At 39.9% G+C, this 22,897-nt stretch overlaps 1 non-coding gene and 1 pseudogene across 1 annotated transcript; one reads left to right on the top strand and one right to left on the bottom strand.

The window, feature by feature from the left end:
• Positions 1–6,420: 6,420 nt before the first annotated feature.
• On the top strand, positions 6,421–22,138 carry LOC128106029 (ATP synthase F(0) complex subunit B1, mitochondrial-like; annotated as a pseudogene).
• Positions 8,435–8,599, bottom strand: LOC128106838 (U1 spliceosomal RNA). The gene has a single exon (XR_008216882.1). It is a non-coding gene; the product is annotated as a U1 spliceosomal RNA (small nuclear RNA).
• Positions 22,139–22,897: the final 759 nt, after the last annotated feature.

Here is a 22,897-nt window from a genome sequence, read left to right as displayed (position 1 = left end):
AAATCACCCCAAACTCAGATGCCTAGGCTCTAGTGTAAGAACACAATAAAAAATAGCCAGGGCAATATGTCACCACCAGAACCCAGTTATTCTACTATAGCAAGCTCTGAATATACCAATACAGCTGAAGTACAAGAAAAGGATCTTAAAATCCATTATGTGAAGATAACGAAGGTCCTTAAATAGGAAATGAATAAATCACTTAAAGAAATAGAGGAAAAGACAAAAAAAATGGGACAAATGTATAAATCCCTTAAAGAAAGTCAAGCAAAAGCAAAGAGTTGAAGGAAACAAAATTTTTCAAGACCCAAAAGTTGAAATAGATGCAATAAAGTAAACACAAACTGAGGGAATTTTGAAAAAGGGAAATCAAGGTAAGCAAACAGGAACTACATATTCAAACTTCACCAACAGAATACAAGAGATGGAAAACAGAATCTCTACAGTGGAAAATAATAAAAGGAATATAGGACTCATCACATGTGAGAAGGGATGCCACCCTGGAAAAGACAATTCAACTGTTCCTAAAGCAGGGACTAAATGCCACAGTAAAGAATGTGTGTCAGGCCCGCACTCTGTGTTCATAACAACTATGGGCATCTCCATGCCCCCGTCTCTGAATCACTCCAGAGAAGATGCACTCATCTAGGAGGAGGAGTAAGTAGACTATGCTCATAGTGCTTCCTTGTGTCAGTTTCAAATTACGTTTGGTTTGTGGACAAACAAAAGTTTTCCCCAGAAGGGTTGTAAAGGCCACTGAAGTGGCAAAGCTCCCCACAAAAGGAAACTATCCCAAGATTTGACCTCCCCTGCTCATTTCCGAGTGACAACAGACCATCCGTTATATCACATGTGATGCCATGTGTACATAGGTCCCTAGGCATGAAATATCATCTGCATTCTGCTTGGAGGCCAAAGTCTTCAGGCAAATTGGAAAAGACTAACCAAACTAGTAAATAGATCACAGCAAAGTATTGCTAGAAAACATCTAAAAAAAAAATGTACCCATTGCATGAAAGACAGAACCACAACAAAATCTAGGTCAAGTTCAACCCCTGCAATATATTGCACAGAAGACTTTTCTTGCACTAAATCTGCTGTCAGACTCTGAGACCAATCAGAGGACTCAATGCATAATAAAACTGGAACAAATCCAGTGAGCCCTATAGAAATACGGGAACAAGTTTATACCCAGACCAAAGGATAGAACCACAAAGAGTGTAGATACTGGGGGCTGGGTCCTTCTGGTGTTGTGGGAAGAAGGAGTCACAGAACCATGAGATGCTTGGTGAAGGGACCTTACCAGGTCATCCTGAGCACAACCATGACTGTCAAACTGGGGGGAGTTGATAGCTGGCTTCATATCTCCAGTATAAAAGCAGCGACCTCCAACCAAGAGAATCACATACTCTGTGAATCATTGGAAGATCCCTAACTTCTCTTCACAAGACAGGAATAAATGGCACCCTAATGATTATTGACTCAGGTGTTCTAGAACATTCCTTGTTCTAGCTTCTGATTATTCTAATCCCAAACTTGATATAAGATCTTGCATGCTCCCAACAGAAAGACATCATTTCTCCTGCCCAAATTAAAAAAACATTTGATGCTCTCTCCTGATTCTTTACTTCCTCTTCCCACAGGAATAAGACATTTATGCTGAATCCCAATTTAAAACAAGGTGGCTGATTGATGACTATTGGCTTTGTCCTAAGCTACAACCGCACCATCAGAAACTATTATCATGAAGAGGCCTGCTTCCCTGCGTCAAAAGTCCACAAAAACCAAGGATGAGAAACAAACAACTATGAGTTCTAGTTAGTGCCCTTGCCTGGACATACAACTTTGACATTTATCCCTTACAAGCACCTTCCTCCTCCTCCCTTCAAATTATAGCCATAAAATAACCTAGCCTAGTAGTTTAAAAAAATCAAGTCAGATTATATGTCACTGCATAACAGACACAAAGAAGATATATATATATATATATATATATATATATATATATATATATATATATATATATATATGACATAGCCTGACTGAACTTAGAGCTCAGCTTTTGTGTCCCTCAATATATTTTGCACCCTAATAAACTTATCGGGGATCAGAGAACAGAGCAGTCACTAAGTCACTAGATAGAGATAGAGGCCAGGAAGTGGTGACACACACACCTTTAATCCTAGCATTCCAGAGACAGAGATCCATCTGGATCTCTGTGAGTTCAAGGCCACACTGGAAACAGCCAGGTATGGTGACACATGCCTTTATTCCCAGGAAGTGATGGCAGGAAGCAGAAAGATATACAAGGCCTGAGGACCAGAAACTAGAGCCCCTTTTAAGCTTTTAGGCTTTTAAGCAGCAGTACAGCTGAGATCCATTCGGATGAGGACACAGAGGCTTCCAATTTGAAGAAACAAGATCAGCTGAGGAATTGATGAGGTAAGGTTAGCCGTGGTGTGTTCTGTTTCTCTGATCTTTCAGTGATCACCCCAATACCTGGCTCTGCGTTTGTTTTTATTAATAAGACCATTTTAGATTTGTCTGCATCCTGCCTGCATCTTCCAAATACTGTGATTGCAACATGTGCCCTCCTTAGCTACGTATTACATTCCAAGATCATCTGGGCTATATGACATCCTGTCTCAAAAAAGGAACTACTGAAACTAGAATAAAATAGATCTGTTGTGATGGTGGGTAGTTTCTAAATATGGATAGTAATGATCATTATACAACAATATGATTGTACTTGATGTTCCAGACTCTATGTTTAAAAATAGCTGATCTTGGTTAGCTTTAACTGTCAACTTAACACAGCTTAAAGATAAGCTGAGTGAAGAGCCTCAGTTGAGAAATGCTGTAGGTTAGGTTGGCCTGTGGACAGCTCTGGGTAAGAGGGATATCATGATTGTTGATTTATATAGGAGGATCCAGCCCACTGTATACAATCAGTGGTTCTGAACTGCATGAGGAAGGTAGATGAATAGAAGTGCATCTGTGAACTAGTCAGAAAGCAGAATCCTCCATGGTTCCTACTGTCGCTACGACTGAGTTCCTTGGTAGAGGTAATGCTATGTGTCTACCTAAAAGTTCCTACTTTAGTTCCTGCTCTTACTTCTCTCAATGATGGCTTATAACCTATCAGCTGAAATAAACCCTTTCCTCAAAAAAAATTAAAGTTAAAATAAAACTTTTTCCTGAAAAATAGCCTCCGTGTCCATCTCTCTGGACAGAAAGCTTACAAAAACTCAATCAGTATGGAGGAAATGATGGCCCACCCTAAGGCTCCTTATACAAGTTTTTTTTTGGTTTTTTTTTTTGTTTTTTTGTTTTTTTTTTTCCGAGACAGGGTTTCTCTGTGTAGCTTTGCGCCTTTCCTGGGACTCACTTGGTAGCACAGGCTGGCCTCGAACTCACAGAGATCCGCCTGGCTCTGCCTCCCGAGTGCTGAGATTAAAGGCGTGCGCCACCACCGCCCGGCTGCAAAGTTTTTTTTTTTTTTTTAAGATTTATTTATTTTGGTCAACTACTCCTGTGACACACTCTGTTGAAAACAGGTTTTCCCTTTCCCAATAGGTATCAATCGCAAATAGCTTCTTGGTTAGGAATATATGCTTCCCTTTCTCAGCACCACAATTCTGTCTTATTTGAACCTGCGTAGGTTTTGTGTGTACTATCATGGTCTCATGAGTTCATGAGAGCATCAATCCTGTGTATCTGGCTGATGCTCTTTCCTTGTAATCATCCTCTACTTCTGGCTCTTGTAATCTTTCTGCTTCCTCTTCCCATAGTTCCCTGAGCCTTGAAGGGAAGGGTTAGATAAAGACATCCCATTTAGGACTGAGTGCTCTTGAGAGGTCTAAACATGCTCCATTTTATAATCCGATCTAAGTTTCAGTTCCTTAAGAGCAAACCAGGCTTACTTCAAACAAAGGGCCTTTAGTCAGCAACACCCAGACAGCAGGGATGAGGGGGAGGGAGAGAGCATGTACGAGGGCTGAGTCAGCTCCCATAGTATCTCAAGAGAATGACCAGAAAAAGACAGTTCCTTGTAATCCCCCTGAAACACGCCCAGACTTGCCCAAGCATAGCCAAAAATGGAAAAGCTAAAACCTCAGCCAATCAGAAATGCACTGCTGCTTATCTAACCAATCATGTTTGTGATGACTTAACTGCTCCTGGAATTCCCCTAGCTACGCTTAGAAGGAGTCTGCGTGCTTCTCTAGGGGTCGCCATTTTGTGCAAGTGATCGACCCCGTATGCTGGTTGATTTTGCAGAATAAATGCTCATTGTTTTTGCATACCATTTGAGTCTTCATCAGCAATGTTCAGACCCTTTCACCCTAAAGTCTCTCACTCTCACCACATTGTCCAGTATGGTGTGCTGGTGGAAGCTCCACCTCAGCCCTGCTCCCCCCACCCCACATCCATATACCCAAAGAGTCTGGAATGTTCTTATGGAAGATCCACCCCAATCCCCCTCTCCCATCTCTCTCTGCCAAAATCCTTCCTCATCTCAGAAAGCCTGCCAAACATAGCTCCTCCCGAGAGATGCTCAAGACCACTCCCACAGGGCATTTAATCTACACCCCAGAAAACAGACAAATGGCTTTTTAGTCTCTTTTCAGTCTCTCTTTCTCGTCTCCTCTCTGGGGGTCAGAAAATCATCCGGAGCATTTTACCCATTAAACCTGGGCTTTTTCTAATTCAGTTTTATTTGGTCTGATTTGGATAGCTGTATGGGATGGAGAGATTTATCAGGTTGCAGGAACTTTTGATAAGGGTCTCTCTGTTAATTACCATCTTATTGCAAGAAGTTTCTATGATGAGGTTGAGAGATGTTTTGATCTTTTGTTTTGCTTTGATGGCTTTTATTTTATTGGTTTAAATTAGTTACTTTTGATTTTTGTTTGTTTGTTTTCTGAGCTCTTCTTTTCAGAGAGAGAGAAACAACCTGAAGTTGGTGGGCAGGGAGGTGGGGAGGACCTGGGAGGGGTTGAGGGAGGTGGTGTGTGATTAAAATATATTGTATAAAGTGTTTAAACTTTTTGAAAGGTTTATTGATTTTCTTTGATATATATGAGTGTTTCGTCAGCATTACATGTCTAGGCACCACAAGTATCCAGTGCCTTCAGATGCCGTATACTAATTATGAAACCATCAACAACTTGGGTTGGAACGCAGCCCAAGACTTCAGTATCTAACCTAAAAGGCTTTTCCCTTGGGAAAAGCCAAGAACTTCCTGCCAAAGAACCAAATGCATTTTCCTGGTTGGAAAAAAAGAGGCAAGTTTGTGCTTTTTTTCATTTTAATGGAACTGCTGGCACATCCGTTGGGATCCTAAAAGTCTTCTTGTACAATTCCAGTGTATAATCTGTAAAGGAAAGAAGGGGTACAATAGAAAACAGAGGTTCTGGGACAAAAAGACTATCCTGGAGCAGTGGAATCTTTATATATCCCATGCAATGCCCACATGTAGGTAGGGTCTTCCTACATAAATTAACAATCAAGACAATCCTTTCAGATTATTTATACACACACACACACACACACACACACACACACACACACACACACACACACACATATATATACAGACATATCCATAGGCTAACCCAATGTAGAAACTTCCTCATTGATACTCTCTCCTCTAGAGGATTCCAGGCTGTGTTAGGTTCAAAATTAAAGCTTAAGCATACTATTTTTCCTAGACCTTCTTTAAAGTATTTTAGTGTAAGTTTTCATCTGTCTTTAAACTAGTTCTTAGCACGTATACCTTGAGTACTCTTCTGCGGATTCTTAGATACTTATTTGGATCCATCATGAGCATTCTATACATGTAACACACACACACACACACACACACACACACACACACACACACACACACACACACAATGGTGAAACCATAGCTCTGAGATACATTTCCTGAAAGAACAGAATTCTTCAGAATGTCTTTGCATGCTTCCCAAGGATTATGGTTTTCACATTCTTATGACCACTAAGGTAAGTCCCCATACTGGAGACAATCTGACATAATGCAAACACTGACCTCTGCTGGAAAAGCATACTGCCCACAGTTACTACAGTTGGCTAAAGAAAGAAAAAAGAACAGACAGAAACAAAATGTTAAGAAAATACCTAAAAACAACCCTTATGACCCAAACAAAATAATTATAAAGTTAAATAATGTTGGGCATTTATTCTATTGAGCATACTATTTTAAAAACAATGTTTGTAGATAAACTTAATCACATATTTATTACTATAAATACCTATAAGTAACCCTAATCATGGCTCAAAAGGGCTTTGATATATTTTAACTAGTGAATTTATCGTTGTTATTATTATGTTTAGTGTATATACATGTAAACACCAAAGAACAACTTGATACAGTTAGTTCTCTCTTTTCACCTTAACATGGACTCTGAGAATTCTACTTACGTCATCAGGTGTGTACATCAAGTGTCTTTAGCACCCGACCTATCTTGGTCCCAGATTTAATATTTTCACTGTAAAATTTAATATATATGTCTTGACTGAGAAATTCAATTAATTGTCACTTAATGTTTCACAAATAACATGACTAGCTCTCTTAGGAACCGAGGACAGTTTGAATCAGCCCTAACCCCTGTTTTTGTGGATACAGAGAACACAGTCATGACAAGCACCTTATTGCCCAGTCTCACGAGTTTCCTTTCTGTTGTACATGTGACAGGAATTAGACAGTTGGGGAACAGGCTAAATGAAAAATACACCTTCTTTAACTCATTTATATACAAATTTTAAAGTTTAATCAGATACAAAGTATTACTATAATCATTTTTACTTACTTACTAAAACTGTTCAATATGGAGAAAATCTGAAACAACGAAATTGTTTTATTTAGTTTTTAATGAAAAATGCTTATTTACGTCAAATGGTTATCTGTAGAAAAGTTAGCTCCTAACTGGCTGATATGAATTTTCCAAGTGAAGAAGTCCTTATTTTGTTCTTTTTTAATTTTATCTCATAAGTTCTTCAGTTTTATTAAATTTATTTTCTCTCCACCCATCATGTTGCATTCTACCACACTGCCTAGAAACTTTAGAACAATTCTGTATTCTGTTTATCTTCCTCCTCCACATGAGATCAACTGAAAAATGTCCCTGAGTGTTTTGATACCTCCTTGCATGCTGTCTTCCATCCTTACAACATCAGTGGACATGCACTTCTCAGATGTGCAATTTATATAGAATTGACTGGCAGTCTTAATGCCACTTTACTGAATTCACCACCACATTTTACAAATGTCATGCTCCTTATAGACCATGCTCATTAATGCAGATGCAGTGGCTCCTCTAATAGGCAATCTTGGTTTGGAAAATCATCTGGCCTAGATAAAGCTTTCTTGAAATATCCTGCAGTCTAAAACTTTTTTTAAAAAAACTTATCTTTCCCTCTCTCCTTTCTTTCACATATGTGATCTTAAATCTTAGATCATATTTAGGATCATTTTCCATATCTTCTTTCTTTGGTGATTTCCCTACTAAGTGTTAGAATTCTGTCCTGACTCCAGCTGCATGACCGCACATGTGCAGTTCAGGAGTTAAGCAAAGGATCTTGGTCTTACGTCATCAGTGAGTGCTGGTGACTATGTGCTCAGGGCATGATCATGCAATCAACACATGCGTGGTGTAGCTCTGTAAGCCCACCTATGCATGTTCGCTGGGAACCCTTAAAAGAGGTGGACACAGGTACCACCCTCTCTCTCTGTTCTGCTGCCCCAGCCCCCACCATCTTTCTCTCTGCCCTCCACATGTGCTCTTTCCCAGGCCTGGGTCTTCTCCCCAACCCCTTCCTCCTAATAAAGCTCTCTGCTACCAGGTAGTATGGCCATGGCTCGTGACCTTTTCGCACGGTAACCAGCGCCGCTTATCATTCATTTCACTAAGTATTTTAAAATTTTTATTCTTTTCTTAAAGAATAACCCCAAATTTCAAGTTCATTATCTTAATCTACCATCTCACAAACAATAATTCCCCTGGAATCAGTGACCTCTCTCTATCTTTTCTCTCCTGCTCTCATTTCCGTTGTTGTAGTAAAATACCACGACCAAAAGCAACTTATGGGAGGAAGGTTTCTTTTAGCTCATAATTCAGGTTACAGCCCATCATTTCAGGGAAAACCAAGGCACAATACCAAGTAGTTGATCACATCATATCCATGGGCAAGAGCAGAAAGAAATGAAGGTACCTATGTTGGCTGCTTGCCTACTTTTCAGCTAGCCCTCTCTCGATAATCTGTTAGGGTCCTGGAGAAGTCCCACAAAGGAACACCATCCATGTATGCAAACAACAAGAGCGTTTACTATACCAGCATGCATGTGGGGTCATCCACCTGCACAAAATGGTGATGAGAGAGAGATGTGCAGGCTTTTTTTTTTTTCTTTACTCAGGGGAGAGCGCGAACGCAGTCCCCTACTACCACAAATTATGTAGTCGAGTTTCCCACATTTGGGGAAATTTCAGGGGTCAGCACATCCGGAGTGCAATGGATAAGCCTCGCCCTGGGAAAACCACCTTCATAATCATGGTTTCTCCCCGTGCAGGGTTTTTTTTAAGCACAGCTAAGGGGAGTTCCTAGGGCAGTTAGGTCATCTTATCTATGATTGGCTTAAGTGAGTGGCGATTATCTTAGTACATTCCTAATTGGATAGAGCTAGCAAGGGCTGTCTAAGGCTTTTCAGTTTGGGGGCAGACCTGGATAAGTTCCAGGCTATGTTCTTATTTGGTCATTACCTTTGAGCTGCTGTGGGGGGCTGGCTCAGGCCTAGTATACTTTGAGGGACATTAAAGATCAATTGTCCTTTCTTCATGGCTTCCTCAGAAACTGTCTGCTTAGTTTCAAGAAGCAGGAACTGAGGCCTAATTCTTTTCTTTCTTTTTTTTTTTCATTTTTCTTTATTAAGAAATTTTCTACTCACTCTACATATCACCCACAGATCCCCCCTTCTCCCTCCTCCTACCCTTCAGCCCTCCCTCCCTAGCCGCCCCACATCTCCACATCCCCACCCACATCCCCCAAATTAAGGTCTCCCCATGGGGAGTCAGTGAGCCTGGCACACTGAGCCTAGGCAGGTCCAAGCCCCTTCCCACTGCACCAAGGCTGTGCAAGACAGCACACCACAGTCACCAGGCTCCCAAAAGCCTGCCCATGTGCCAGGGACAGATCCCAATCCTCCTGTCTGGGTGCCCCCCAAACAGTTCAAGCCAAACAACCATCTACCATTACCAGAGGGCCTAGTCCAGTCCCATCGGGACTCCACAGCCACTAGTCTACAGATCATGGGCTTCCACTAGTGTGGCTGGTCATCTCTGCAGGTCTTTCCATCATGATCTCAATGTCCCCCACCTGCAGGAACCTTCCTCTCTCTCATTGATTGGATTCCCAGAGCTCAGCCTGGTGCCTGGCCATGGATCTCTGCATCTGCCTCCATCAGTCACTGGACAAAGGCTCTGTGATGACGGTTAGGGTATTCACTAGACTGGTCCCAGAGTAGACCAGTCCAAGCACCCTCTAGACTGCTGCCAGCAGTCCAAGGTGGGGTCATCTTGTGGATTCCTGAGAACCTCCTCAGCACCCTGCCTCTTCCTATTCCCATGATGTCCTCATCTATCATGGTATCTCCCTCCCTGCCCTCCCACTCTGTGTTCTCATGCCCCACTCCTCGCCCCCCACCCCCCATCCCCCACTCCCAGTCCACTCATGTACATCTCATCCACATCTCCTTCACTGGGCCGTCCATGTGTCCCTCCTAGAGTCTTTCCCTGTTAGCTAGCCTCTCTGGAGCTGTGGGTTGGAGTCTGGCCATCCCTTCTGTCACATCTAGTATCCACTTATGAGTGAGTACATACTATGTTTGCCCTTCTGAGTCTGGGTTACCTCACTCAGGATGGTATTTTCTAGTTCTATCCATTTGCCTACAAATTTCATGATGTCATTGTTTTTTACTGCTGAGTAGTACTCCATTGTGTATATGTGCCACATTTTCTTTATCCATTTTTCAGTTGAGGGGCATCTCGGTTGTTCCCAGTTTCTGACTATTACGAATAATGCTGATATGAACATAGTTGAGCATGTGTCCTTGTGATAAGATTGAGCATTCCTTGGGCATATGCCCAAGAGTGAGATAGCTGGGTCTTGAGGAAGACTTATTCTCAATTTTCTGAGAAACCACCACACTGATTTCCAGAGTGGCTATACAAGTTTGCATTCCCACCAACAGTGGAGGAGTGTTTCCCTTGTTCCACATTATCTCCGGCATAAACTGTCTTCAGTGTTTTTGATCTTAGCCATTCTGACAGATGTAAGATGGTATCTCTGAGTTGTTTTGATTTGTATTTCCCTGATGACTAAGGATGTTGAGCAATTCCTTAAATGTTTTTCAGCCATTTGAGATTCTTCTGTTGAGAATTCTCTGTTAAGCTCTGTAGCCCATTTTTTAATTGGATTGTTCAATTTTGAAGTCTAGCTTTTTGAGTTCTTTATATGTTTTGGAGATCAGCCCTCTGTCAGATGTGGGGTTGGTGAAGATCTTTTCCCATTCTGTAGGCTGTCATTTTGTCTTACTGACCATGTCCTTTGCTCTACAAAAGCTTCTCAGTTTCAGGAGGTCCCATTTATTAATTGTTGCTCTCAGTGTCTGTGCTACTGGTGTTATATTTAGGAAGTGGTCTCCTGTGAGAGCTAATTCTTCACTGAGTTATTTGGAGCCTGTCATGGTATTTGCCTTGCCTTCTCATAATCCAGGACCCAAAGCCTTGCCATGCTGATGCCTATTGTAGGCTGTGTCTTTCTACATAAATTAAAAATTTAGACAATCCTTTATAGACATATGCACAGGACAACCTAATAAGGAAAATCCCTCATTGAGACTATCTCCCTAGAGATTTCAAGGTTGTGTTTGGTTCAGAATTAACGAGCAAGCATACCACTTTCCTCAGACCAATGGTTCTCAACCTTCCTAATGCTGTGACCCTTTAATACAGTTCTTCATGCTGTGGTGACCCCCAACCATAAAATTATTTCGTTGTTATTTCATAACTCTAATTTTGTTCCTGTTATAAATCATAACGCATTTTTTTTTGGAGATAGAAGTTGACAAAGGGGTCATGACCTACATGTTGAGAAACCCTGCCCTAGACTTTCTTTAATGTATTTTAGTATAAGTTTTTCCTCTGCCTTTGAACTACCTCTTAGCACATTACCTGGAGCACTCTTCCATGGATTCTTAGATGCTTGCTTGTATCCATCGTGTTGTTTTTAATTTCTCTGACAGTGTATGATACAAATTAAAATTTTGCATATCATTAAGGAAATAAGAAAAAGTAAAAGGATGAAGGAGGGATGAAAGGAGGGGAACCTAAATCAAACAGCAAATGAAGAATTATTCTATCTACCTTTTATAACAAGAGTTCTTCCCAGAGCCAAGACAGCCTAAAATACTGATCAAAACTTAGAGATTCCTGAGATTATATAATAAGGAGGAATAAAAACTAACTACAACAAGTTAATGTTAAAAAGCACCCAGGCTATAATAACTGTAATTTGTTCACAAGCCTTATGTTCCTCCTGTATTCTGCTGTTGATGCTAATTATCACAGGCTTGATATGCCTGGCAAAGGAAGCAAATACTGCAATGAAAACAGTTTAGCAGGTGGCAAGCAAAGGCTTCTGCATACACAGTTCCGAAGCCTCGGGTTCAGACTCAGTATTATTCTGAAGGATGTAACAGTTGTGAAGGTGTCTTCCATATTTGCATAGATTTAAAAAAAAAATAAGTAAATATTCATATTGTTTCCAATTTATTTCAGAAAATTCCATTTCAGACCCCCCTCTGATAATCAATCAGACCATCACATTTTCTATTGCAAAAGGAGAGATGTTTTAGTGCAATGAAAACTATATTCTAAGTTATTTTGTTCAGTGAAAATGTTTAGGGGATTAAGAGTGTGGCATGTGCTAAGAGGTGCCACTTCATTTCTCAAAACTCTTTTTCAAAGAGTGGACGGCATTGTGAGCCTATCAGCATTTCTAGATGCTCCATGGCCACATTGCTTTCACAGCCTGAAAAGTAGAATTTGACAGAATGGTTCTAATCTAAATTTCTAATCAAGGCGAGGAAGAGTTAATTACAGTTTAAATAAACAATCAGTCAGTGCCAGCAAATGTAAAATGTGCCACTACTGAGGAAAAAGTGAGACTAGCAAGAAAGAATCTGTCTTGAAGAGATTCCCAGCTGTAAACAACAAACTTGTAACATCATCACATGGCAAAATGAAAAATGAGACTGAAGGAAAAGCAATCAAAACCCTGAGAGAAAATGGAAGAGAAAAGATAGAGGAGGTAATAACTGATGCCGGCATCTTGGGAGACAGCATGGTTAGCAATCTTGAGTTTCTTTTCTTTATTTTTTACCCTTGATTTTTATATTTTATTAAAAATAGATTATTTTCTCATATAATATATTCTGATTAAAGTTTCCCCTTCCTCTACTCCTCCCAGTTCCTCCCCACCTCCTCTCCCATCTGAATCTACCCTCTGTACCCCATTAGAAAAGAACAGGCTTCTAAGAGATAACACCAAAACATAGTAACAAAATAAAATATTATAAGATAAAACAAAAAAAACCATCATATTGAAGTTGGACTAGGCAAACCAATGGATGGAAAAGAGCTCAAAGAGAAGGCACAAGAATCAGAGATCTACTCCTTCACATACTCAGGTATCCCATAAAAATACTAAATTGAAAACCATACTATATATGCAGAGGACCTTGTTTAGACCTCTGCAGGCCCTGTGTGTGCTGCTTTAATCTCTGTGAGTTCATATGGTCTTTGCTCAGTTGATTTGGAGGGATCTATTCTGGTGTCCTCCATCCCTTCTGGCTCCCAGACTCCTTCCACCTCCTCTTCCATGGAGTTCCCTGACATCTGCAGGGAGGGATTTGATGGAAACATGTCATTTAGAGCTGTGTGTTACAAGTTCTCTCTCTCTCTCTCTCTCTCTCTCTCTCTCTCTCTCTCTCTCTCTCTCTGACTAATGTCTGTCTGTGGATCTCTGCATTTGTATTTGTTCCCATCTGATGCAGAATGAAGCCTCTCTGATAATGACTGAATAAGGCACTGATCTATGAGTATAGCAGAATATCATTAGGGGTCATTTTATTGTCTTTTTTTAAGACCAGTAGTATTTGGTTTTTTTCTAGGTCTCTGGGCTATCTAGTCTCTGGTGCTTAGTCACCCTAGCAGTGTTAGGTACAGGTTCCATCTTATGGAATGGGTCTTAAGTCAAATCAGTCACTGGTAGGTTACTCCCATGAGTTTTTGGGTCATCATTGACCTAGAATACTTTGCAGCAGGACAGATTGCAGATCAAAGGTTTTGTGCCTATGTTGGTGTTTCTGTTTCTCTTTTGGTAGCCTGCAGAGTACCTTCCCATGTAAAAAGCACTAGGTCATGGGGTTTGAGTCTATGAAGGCACCAGCTCTACCTCTCCATGTTCAATGAGTTGTGTTGGTGTTGCTGTCAGCAATGGGGTCCTGCTGTCAGCTTGTGGAGAGCTACTTATTGTTTTGCAAACAATCTGGGTTGTTGGGGATTTCCATGGGACCCCTTTGGACAACAACAACTCAGTTGGTTGTAACCCAGTCCCAGGACTGAAAGCTTCATTTGGTGACAAGAGATGGCCAGCTGAGACTCCACCTCCCACATTATTTGTAAACTTCATTAGCATTGCCTTCATATACTTTAGGAAGTTTCCATTGCACTAAATTTCCATGACACCCCACAAATGCCCCTCAATTCTACTGTTCCTCCCTGCACCCCTCCTCTCAACTCCGTCTCTCCTCTGTCTCCCCAATCAATCTTCTCATTCCCATCCCCCTCCTCTGTACAACAGTCCACCCCCCAAAAAATTTATTCTATTTCCTACTCCCCAGGAGATCTATGTATCCCCCCAGTCCTTTCTTCAATACCTGACCTTTCTGGGATTATGGATTGTAGCTTGGTTATCATTTATTTAATGGCTAATATCCATATATGAGTCATATATAAGTTAATGCACACCAATATTCATTTTTTGGGTCTGGAATTTTTTTTCTAGTTTCATACATTCGCCTGAAAAATTTATGGCAATTTTTTTAAACAGCTGAGTAATACTCTGTAGCTTGAGTTTTCCTGCCTGGCCCACAGTCAGGACAAATCTCTCTCACCTGCCAGTCCCACAGCCGCTCAAACCCGACCAAGTAAACACAGAGACTTATATTGGTTACAAACTGTATGGCCGTGGCAGGCTTCTTGCTAACTGTTCTTACAGCTTAAATTAATCCATTTCCATTAATCTATACCTTGCCACATGGCTCGTGGCTTACCGGCGTCTTCACATGCTGTTTGTCATCATGGCGGCTGGCAGTGTCTCTCTGACTCAGCCTTCCACTTCCCAGCTTTATTCTCCTCCTTGTCCCGCCTACAATACTCCATTGTGTAAATGTACCAAATTTTCTTAATTCATTCTTTTGTTGAAAGATGTCTAGTTTGTTTCCAGTTTCTGGCTACTATGACTAGAGCAGCAGTGAACATGGTTGAGAACATGTCTCTGTTGGTGGGATGAAATGCCCAAGAAGAATAGAGTTGGATTTTGGTTGTGAGCCTAGCCTTTAACGGCTGAGCTATCCCTCCAGCCCACAGAGCTGGATTTTGAAGTAGATCCATTCCCAACTTTCTGGGGAGACACTATACTGACTGAGTTCCATAGTGGCTTTACAAGTCATTGGTTGACCACTCCCATAAGTTTTGCACCAACATTACCCCAACACATCTTGAAGGCAGGACAGATTGTAGGTCTAAGGTCTTGTGGCTGGGTTGATGTCACAGTCCCACCATTGGAAGCCTTGCTCAGTTACCAAAGAGGGCCAGTTCAGGCTCCATATCCCCTATTACTAAGAGTCTTCGCTCAGGTCACATTTGTGGATTCCAGGGAGTTTCCATAGCACTAAGTTTCTACTTCGCGCCCCAATTCCAGCATCTTTCCCAGTACTCTCCCGCTCCACATTCCCCACCCACCCCATGTGCCAGAATAGATTTTGAGGGTGGACGGGGGACAGGTGGGGATTGGAATATGAGAGATCAAGATGTTCTTTGAGGCTTTTGTAAATGAGATTCTTTTCCTGATTTCTTTCTCAGGGAATTTGTCACAGGTATGTAGGAAAGTTTCTTATTTGTGCATGTTAAATTTGTTTTTTGGCTACTTTGCTAAGAGTCTTTGTGAACTGCATGAGTTATCCATTCTGGGTGTTTTCTGATGAGGACTTTAAAATCTTTTGTGTATAGTGTCATTCATATGCAGAAATATTTTGACTTCTTCCTTTTCAGTTTGAATCCCTTTCATTTTCTCTTGTCTATTGCTTTAGTTAAGACTTCAAATACTATCTTGAATCTGAGTAGAGAAAATAGATACTATTTTTTTCTTCCTGATAGTAGTGAGAATCCAAGTTTTTCTTCATGTTTTAAAACACAGGCTACAGGTTTGTCATATATAACTTTTATTATGATGAAATATGTTTCCTCTGTCCACGATCTCTACAGGGCTTTGATCATGACAGGATGTTAGATTTAATCAAAGACTGTTTCCATGTGTATTACAATGATTATGTGGCTTCAGTCATTGAAACCATTTATGTGATGAACTATATTTACTGATTTACATATGTTGAATAATCCTTACATTCTGGAATGAAGACAACTTGATAAAGACAAAGGTTTTTTTTTTGTTTTGTTTTGTTTCACTTAATTTACAAGCAGTTTATCTATTATTATTATTGCATCTGTGTTAATCCATGAAATTGGGCTACAATTTTCTCCTAATGTTTTGTTTTGGCATAGGGTTAATACTGGCTTTGTGAAAATTTTTGAAAATGACCTGTGGTGATATTTTATTTGTGCTTTAATAAATAAAGCTTGCTTGGAGATCAGAGGGAAAAGCAGCCATTATAAGTAAACAAAGAAGTCAGGCAACAGTAACACAAGCCCTTAATCCTATCACTTGACAGGCAGGGATCTGTTTGGATCTCTGTGAGTTCAAGGCCACACTGGAAACAGCCAAGTGTGGTGGCACATGCCTTAAATTCCAACACTAGTTAAACATGGAGGTCTGGAGGTCTGTACAGACAGACAGAAAGTGACAGAGCTGGGCAGGAAGAGGAAGTGATGTAGCTGGACAGAGAGAACAAATCAGATGGCAGAACAGCAAGGCATATAGGTGTGGGTAGACAGGAAGTAAACTACATTTGGAAGCTGCCAAGTTGGTCAGGTAAGGTTAGCTGTGGTTTTCCCTGTTTTCCTGATCTCTCTAAGGCTTTCACCCCATATCAGGCTCCGTGTTTTTTTATTTAATAAGACCATTTAGAAATTCATCTACAATGACCTTTCTCTATTTTATAGAATAATTTAAGAAGTATTCATGTTAATTCTTCTTGCACAGTTGGTAGAATTTGCAGTGAATCCATGTGGACTCCAGCTGTTTTTAGAAGTTCTTTTTTAATTATTGCTTTAATTTTATTATATTTGTTTGAATTATTTATCTCATCTTTTTAAAGATGGTGGTGAAGTATTGAAGTCACCCACTACTACTGTGTAAGAGTTAATATGTGACTTCATAAATGGAAATACTTTTTTTATGAAATGTGCCTGCTTATGTCAGGTATGTATATGTTTCAAATTATAATGTGTTCTTTATGGATTGTTCCCTTGATTAGAATTAAATGACACTTGATTTAAATTGAAGTCTATTTTGTCTGATATTAGAATAGTGATGCTTGTTTCTTTTTTTCATTTGCTTGGAATCCTTTTCTCCATCCTTTCTTCCTAAGATATTTTCTCTTTGATGGGAATGTGTGTTTCTTGAAGGCAGGGGGAACAAGGATCCGGTTTTCTAATCCAATCTTCTAGTCTGTGTCTTTTGATAGAGGAATTGAGACTATTGAATATTATTATTGAAAGATGTATTGATTCCTGTCTTTTTGTTAATTTTGTGGTCTCTTGCATTTCATAGTTTTCTTTCTTAAACACTTGAATTAGCATCATTCAAATTTTCCCTGTAGCCTCTTTGATGTGCTTCTCTTTCTCTTCAACCTAAAGCGTTCCTTGTAGTAACTAACCTCTTCAGGCCTGTGGCTTGGCCATCATCAATTCCACTGAGCTTTTAAAAAAATTACTCAAAGTATTTCTTGCTCCTTCAACCATAATTCTGTTGGTTAACAGTCTTGTTTGACAGTGTGATCTTTCAGAATTCAATATGTATCTTTCCAAGTACTTCTGACTTTTCCTGTTTCTACTGAAAAATCAGCTGCTATTCTGAAGGGCTAGCCTTTGTAGGGTGTGTGGTCCTCCTTTCTTGCCTCTTTTTCCTCCTGTATATAGAGTTTTGACTATGATATGACATGTGGAGCAGCTTTTCTGGCCATATTTGTTTGCTTGCTTGTTTGAGACAGTTTCTCTGTGTAACAACTCTAGCTGTTCTGGAAATCACTCTGTAGACCAAGCTGGTCTTGAACTCACAGAGATTCACCTGCCTCAGCCTCCTGTGTGCTGGGAGTAAAGACTAAAGTTGTGTACCACCAATGCCCAGCTCTTTGTGTGCTTTTTATATGTAAATAGATATCTCTTTCCCTAAATCATGGAAGTTTTCTTCTATGAAATCATTGAAAATAATTTCTATGCTGTTTGCATATAATTATTTTCCATTTTATTCTCATAATTCGTAATTGTCTCTTTTCATGACATCCTAAAGATCTTGTGTGTTCTACTTATTCATTTTTTCATGTTTTATTTCATACTTTTTCATTTATTGGTTTTTTGAGACAGAGTTTCATATAGTCTAGGCTGACCTTAAACTCACTATATAGCTGAGGATTACCCTGAACTTCTAATCCTCTTGCCTGAGCAGTTACTTACAGGCTAATGCCACCCATATTTCTTAGGTGCCAGTGAAACTTGGAGTTTCATACATGCTAGGCAGGCACTCTATTAACTGAGAGACATCTCCAGCTTCTGCATACATTAAACACACACACACACACACACACACACACACACACACACACACACACACACACAGATTGTCACTAACTGATCTGATTCCTCAACCTTGTCTTCAAGCTCTGACAAGTTTGTCTTCTACGGTGTCTTCAATTCCCTTGGGAAAGCTTTCCACTGAATGTTTTATGACTAACTGAATTTTCATTTCCATCCTATTACACTTCCTTTTTTTTAGCACTTCTCTTTATTAAATTCTATTTTCATATCCTTAATTGACTACCTTACTTCATTCATCTGTTTGTATTCTCTTGGAACTCATTGAGTTCATTCACATCTTCTCTGACATCTTTCAACACATTTATAATTGTTCTTTTGATTAGTGTCTCTAGAGTTTCATTTAATGCTCTCCCATGGGAAGTTGCTGTGAAATTTGTAACTTTTGGAGGAGACATATGATATTACATTCTATATTTCTTGTGCTAGTATTTGCCCACCTGAGTTTATCTGGGATTAGATCACTGGATAAGTTATTTTTCTCTTCTTTTTCAATACAGGTCTCCTGTGGGAGCCCACAAAGGTTTCCTAGAGAGATCTCAGCTTGCTTTACCCAGCAGGGCTGCATAAGGCAATGGATTAACCATGTGCATGATTACCAGGTGTTTGGAAGGGTCTGCACTTGGCTGTGCTAGGGGGAGGTCTTTTGCACCACCCTTTGGCATTTCTATAAATAGCCCTTTAGAAGAGCCAGAAGGGGCCAGTAGATAAGGATCCAGGCCCTCCTGAGGCTATTCTGTGTTTCCATCTGTCTCTCTCCCCTCTATATTTTTATCGAAATATTTCTTACTTCTCCCTACTCAAGAGTACTCTGGAGAAAAGTGGGGGCAGGTCTCCTCACAGTTTTCTTTCTTCTTTCAATGGAGTTGTTTGCAATGTTAAAGATACTAGGTAGGTAGGGTGCAGTAGGATTGAGGTGATGCTTTCTTCTTTTATACTGATGTTCAGAACACCAGGCTGTAGTCCAGATCTCCCCTGAGAGTTGAGAGTCATCTGCTATAGCCATGAAATGGAGTAGTCGTTTAATACAACTCCTCCTTAAGGACCAATTATTTTCAGGAGTATAAGAATACTGATAGTACTGTGAGCAATAGTCCATTGGTTATTGCAGGGTATGAGTGTAGAAATTATGGAAAGAGAAACAAGAAATGGGATTACTGATTATTTCATTGCTAGGTAGGAAGTCAAGCAGATGGTGTACATAGAAATGGGAATGGTAGAGGCAACAACAGAGTAGGTTGTACGAAGTTTGGGTGATGGTAAACTAGAAAAAAAGGAGTAGCATTATGCATTCAGATAAAACAGAAGAGTTCAATCGCTCCAGAGGCTGAGTAACAGAGTTCCTGTATACCAGGGAAGCCTATGTTATTTGAAAAAAGTAAAAGAAAGAGTAAAGAGGAAGAGAAAGGGTGAAAAGCTTCTGACACCCTGCTCTACTGATCTTGAATAGACTATAGACAAGAAATAGCTACAAAAAGCAATGAGCAATAGAGGGCTGGGTGGGGATTAGCTTGCGGTGGGAGTCTTGGTACACTCGTTGGCCTCACAGGATGATCTGTGGTGGGGTCAGTTTTAAGTCTTGGTGCCTTTCCTGACTTCCCAGGGTGACTGAAGATCAGGTGAAAGTCAGGTCCAGTCTCAATGCCCTTCTTAACCATAGAGTGTGGACAGTGGTAGGGTTCTAAATCTCTTAACACTCCCTGAATATTTATGTGCTTCTGGGGAATCAAAATTCCAATTTTAATGTTTATAAAGCAAGCATTTTATCTATTGAGCTATCTCCCCCATCCAGAATTTTGATTTTTACTTAAAACAAGAATTCCAGGATGAGTGAGCACAAAGAAGGGTTGGAATTTATCAAGTGATAATATGTTTTATTTATAGTTTGTTTGGTTTTGTTTTTATGGTATTGTGGATTGAACCCAAGGTCTTGTTCATGCTGGGCAAATCACTGTGTGGCTTTTGAACTTAGATGGCTCAAAAGACATAATTCACAACCATGATCGATATATAAATAAAGTTTAAGTAAAAAAAGTATGAGCTGGTTTATGTATATTTCTCATTTTACAGAAATTCCTTTGGTGAATGAAAGTACAACATTCTTTATGATGTATAGTGTTTAGGTTTACAGATGAGAATGGAGTGTAGATGAGGGTAAGCTCCATGCACTTCTGGCCCTAGGCCTGAGTGATTAGCTGTTTTAAACATTCTGTTTGAAATACCAGAATAAAGGAGTAGTGGTGTATGAAGGCAATCTTTATAGTTGATTTCATCAGTTGTGTGCACTTTCTTGAATCTCAGCCAGTGAGATCCAAGAGGAGAGGTCCCCTCTCTTCTCTATGGCCCTTAATTTTCCATCTTTCTACCAGGCTTCATTAGAAGCTAAGGAAACGTTCCTGGATTCTGTGGCACATAATATGACAGGAAAGATGAGTCAGTGTTCCACAGCAAAGATGGCACAGAGTGTGATGTCATGTCACATTATGTCCCCTTTACTTCATTCAAGACTCTCTGCTCAATGTCACCTTTGAGAATACTTGCTCTCATGCCCCCAGTTACCATTCTTTCCTGCTAACAAATCTTCACAAGTCATTTTACATGATTGACTTTTTGTGAAAATTAATATAAGTGGATGCATCTAACTCTGGTGATTGAAAGTATCTTTTTGAGGTGGAAGGGTGAAGAGATAACTATCTGCATAAATAATTTAATGTGCTAATTTAAACTAGAAATAGGTACTCTAAATATGAACAAGGGATGACAGTAACAAGGAAACACATCACCACCACAGATAATTAAGACTACAAGTTAAGGTTAAGAAGGGCTTTTAGTTTTCATCATTAAAATAACTGTTTTGATACAATGTTTTGGATCCCTTCTCAACATTAAGTAAAGTCTTGTTTTATCATTAAAAAAATCAAAATTTAAAGAACTGGCTTACTTAAATGGAAAACTGTTCTAAGAAAAGAAGATTAGATGAATTCAAAGTAAAAAGAAGCAAAAGAATAACAAAAAAATTTTTTTTATAAAAGCAAGGTTTACTAAAGACTTTTTAAAAGTGTTTACTAACAAGAAAATGAAAGGCAAAAATTCAAAAACTTGTAAATTCAAGGTATTATAATCTTACTTTAAAGTTGCTTTTTCATATTAACGAGTGAATTAAAAAATGCTCAATGAGATCTTGTTCCTGCCCCTGATAATCTCGGGTTGGGGGTCAAAGGGACGCGAAGATCGCTGTCTGGGTGTTTGGCAGACCAGGCTGTCGCGGGTGGTACTTTCTGCCCCGGGGTCTGAAAAACGTGGCTATCCTGGGACCAGGGGTATTGCAGGCAACAAGGGTCTTTCACACAGGACAGCTACGTCTTGCCCCTGTACCACCTCTTCCCGAATATGGAGGAAAAGTACGTCTTGGGCTGATCCCTGAAGAATTTTTCCAGTTCCTTTACCCTAAAACTGGTGTAACAGGAGACCCTCCATGCGTGGAACTGGGCTCAGCTTGTATTTCCTCTCCAAAGAAATGTATGTGATTACCCCAGAGACCTTCTCTACCATAACGGAAGTAGGGTTGATTGGCTATGTGGTTAAGAAATATGGTGCTTCTATTGGAGAATTTCTTGATAAACTTAATGAGCAAAAAATTGCTCAACTGGAAGAAGTCAAGCAAGCAAGAATGAAACAGAAGGCACAGCAGGCACTGGTTCAGAAGCGCCATCACCTCTTCGATGTTCAGAGGAATAATATTGCCTTGGCCTTGGAAGTCACCTACCGGGAACGGCTATATAGAGCATATAAGGAGGTAAAGAAGAGCCCGGACTACCATATTTCTGTACAGGACATGCTGCGTCACAAGGAAGAAGAGCACACGATAAACGGTGCAGAAGAATGTGGTGGAGAGCCTTTCTGCACAGCAGGAAAAGGAGACCATTGCCAAGTGCGTTGCGGATCTAAAGCTGCTTGCAAAAAGGCTCAAGCTCAGCCAGTTACGGGAATGTATCTGTCTCAGTTGAGATGGCCAGAGAGTTAACTGAAATGGGAACTGGTCTGTGTGAAGAACTCTTCCTGTATTGCTGTCTACTGAAATTACAGTGTACCTTTCCTGAGATGATCGAGACTGATTTAGTGACTTAACACTATTGGCCAGTCAGGTATTTCTGATCCTTGCTGTGTATCTGGAGTTGTCTGGTGATCACTTTGAATTAGTAATTTGCAGCAACTTGCTGCCTGACTTGACAAAAATTACCAAGTTATAGTTTAAGCTTGTAACAAGTTATACCATCTTGCAATAAAATAACATTTGAAACAGAAAAGAAAAAAATAAAAAAAAATTCTCCATGAATAAGCAATGCTCTAAAATGTCTAGTTACTGAAAAGAACAGTATTCCTGGCCTTTTCTTTAATAAAAATGCTACAATTAGCAGGAAACAGCTCTAGGGTGTGGCAGCAGAGAACAATTATGTGCTGTAGGTCTAAAAGGCTAAAAGAAAGCATTGTGAACACATTTTCCTTGTAAAGAAATGAAAAATGTTTGAGGCAACATATGTTTAAATTGGTTTTCCATTAACAAATATACACATTAAAAATATCAGTTTCCTCATGGTATATAAAATTTTTATTTTGTATGCCTCAGTTGACAATAAATTTCATTAAAAAAACTTCTGCAGTAATATTTCTTTTACTTTCTGAAACATGCTGCTGGTATATAGCCTCAAATTAACTCTTGTTACAGCCCGAGTGCTGGGATTACATGTGTGCACAATAATGATTTT

Source organism: Peromyscus californicus, unplaced genomic scaffold (assembly GCF_007827085.1).
Source record: "Peromyscus californicus insignis strain IS unplaced genomic scaffold, ASM782708v3 Scaffold_9__1_contigs__length_137607984, whole genome shotgun sequence".
Taxonomy (NCBI): domain Eukaryota; kingdom Metazoa; phylum Chordata; class Mammalia; order Rodentia; family Cricetidae; genus Peromyscus; species Peromyscus californicus.
This window is presented reverse-complemented; position numbering and strand designations above follow the sequence as displayed.